This window comes from Benincasa hispida, chromosome 5 (assembly GCF_027475165.1).
Source record: "Benincasa hispida cultivar pf3 chromosome 5, pf3_genome.v1.1, whole genome shotgun sequence".
Classification (NCBI taxonomy): Eukaryota; Viridiplantae; Streptophyta; class Magnoliopsida; order Cucurbitales; family Cucurbitaceae; genus Benincasa; species Benincasa hispida.
In genome coordinates this window covers 40,634,417-40,637,288 of record NC_143482.1, presented here as the reverse complement: position 1 = coordinate 40,637,288, position 2,872 = coordinate 40,634,417, and positions in this window count along the sequence as shown.

Sequence of the window (2,872 nt, the reverse complement as noted above, 5' to 3'; positions counted from 1 at the left end):
TAGTGATAAGTTAGTTTTGAATTTGATCTCATAGTTGGAAAAAAATAAAAGTCTATCTCAAAGAAAGAAATTCTTCAACTACCTTTTTGAGAAGAAATCAGAATTTTAATCCATGATAGTTTCATTATAAAAAAAAAAATGTCCAACTACCTTCTACAATACAATGTTTCTTTAAAAAAAGAAAAGAAGAAATCAATATACGATTGACACTTAGTTTTTAATCCATTTGAAGAGGAATAAAAAGTCGTATGTCGTGAATGGGTGAAGTTTCTTACAATTTGGCTGAGGAAGACTCTCAAAGCTTTTCCTCAATTGGACTTTCGTCTTTTCTTTGTTAACATTTTGTATTGCATTTTGTTTTCATAATGTGCATTGGTTATTGAGTACATTACAAAAATGGTAAATTTGTTGCCCGTCATATTTGTTAGAAATTTATACGAGATATAAATAAATATGGAATAAACTAAATTATATCTCAAACTTCCACTTCACAGGTTAGAGCTAAATAAGTAATCAATCATAAAATAACAAATAAATAAGATGAGAGAAAAAGAGAACGACACCGAAAAAATATATTGATTCGTTCCAAACTCGGGACTGCGTCTAGCCTTTTACAACTGTAGATTCTACTATGATGGAGATTGTAAAGACACCCAAACTCGCACTATAAATTTCTCCCCAAATAGCCCAACACGAACTATTTGAATCTTGTACCACAACTCGGTAACTTGGAACAAACAATAAGAGAAACCCTCAATCCAAGAAAAGTACACACTATCACACACTAAAATAACATTGGAATTTAGGGAACTTCAAACTGAAGTCTTAAATCTTCCATCTGGTGTAATTCCTCTCTTCGATGGCAAGAAGGATGTGACGGCATACCTTCTGCAATTTACTTCTTCATATGAAAATGCATATATATAAGTGTTTGATGCCACCTTTAACTACCAATAATGGGCAACTAATTAACCTTGAAGAAATAAATTAGCAATTGTAGTTTTTTTCTTCCACCGCTCTTAGCCATTTTAATTTCAAGAAAAAATCACCTTTAATTTTAACCAAAAAAACTAATTTATGGGTTAAGTAAAATAATTAGGCTTTGAGTTTTGGGCTCCAAATTTCCCAACAATCTCCCATTTGGAGACAAAACGACAATCTTGTCTTCCACTCCCACTCAACTGTTATTTTTTTTCTTCTTGGTAAACTCCAAGGATAAAAAAATCTACAAAATTAACAAAGTAATAAAATTGAAAACCACAAGAAATAACTGTAGTTCAATTATGCTACCTCGAGGAATAAACAAGCTATTTGGAATTGTCCCTCAGACATAAAGAACAATCATGTACTCCCACTTTAACTAAGTGGTACCAACTTATACATCTTCTTCAATCCTGAACACTTCTTAAAGAAGATATATTCTGAAAGTGGCTTGACTCCTTCCTTCAAGCCTACTGCCAAGTTAGAGACTTTGATGGATCTTAATCTGACTAATCGAAATTGGCTATCTTTGTTGGTGGCTCAACTGTACCTCTACACTTGCCATCTAAAGCTTTAATGGGCACCCATTGTCTCTCTGATCATTTGACAACATCAAATCAACATGAGTACAATGTGGAATCTCTTTGGCCAATGCCACTATCATAGATCCTGATTTCTCACACCCATTTGTAAGCATTTACATCAATTCCACTGCACTAGTCTCATTGACTATAAGACTGACAACATTCGTTGTAACGACTCGACTTTTTGAAATCTCTAGCAAGGGCCATTACTCATAAATGCATATTTAAAAACTCAAACATTATGACCATTGAAGTAAAATTCTTTAAAACCATCGGGACAACGTCCAAATCCATTTATAAAATTAATAAAAAAACAAATAAATAAAACCTTTGTTTGGGGCCCTAAAACAATTAAGAAATATAATAGTCAAACAAGTAAAAAATTTCAACCGACATTGAGTTCCAAATCCCAAACTTTTAAATAGCTTGAAAACGTAAACTAAGCAGAAGTGATTTCCTTGTCCCATATGGCACGATCACGAGTCTTTCTCGTCATTCATTGGTCTGTTCCCGTCCTTACCTGAAAATCACAAAGAAGAAAGAATGAGTATGAACTACTCAGTAAGTGACCCCCTACCGGGCCATTTGGGTGATCGATTAAACCCAACTTAACATTGGCATATTTTACATATCATAGTATAACATGTCATAGATATAAAATAGTGAACCTGTAAGTCCACAAAATATAGTTTAAGTAGTGGTCCCGAAGGATCATAAAAAATAGCCTAGGTAGTGGTCCCATAAAAACACAAGGCATTGTCTAGGCAGTGATCCTGTAGGAACACGAATCAGTCGTAAAATGGTGAATCTAGTGGTTCACAATCATAAAATTCACATAGCCCAATGGGAGAGTTAACAGCCTTCCATTAGCCTAGCATGCACATAACATTCAAAGAGGCTTAAACATAATGTCTTAGTTCATGGCTATCCTACATACTCATGGTGCTCTTTAAATCACATAGCTTAGTAAATCATTCCATCAGTCTATAACATGTTTTTATGGTACAATTTAGTTAACATTTTCATTTAATTTTGAATGTCCAACTCAAGGGCGTTTCATTAGAAAATCACTTACCTTAAATCAAACGAAGCAATCCAATCCTCTTAGCTTGAAAAACTTCTTGGCTCAATTCCTAAAACAAATTTTAATATTAATTTTACCCATTAATGTCAAACCTCCAACCTTTTAGATTCACTGTAAATAGTTCATAACACTTTACCCACATTGTCCTTCAATTCAACAATCGCTTCAAAATTGGTCTTCGACTTCACTCATCAACACACTAATTCCCAACAAAACTCAAATC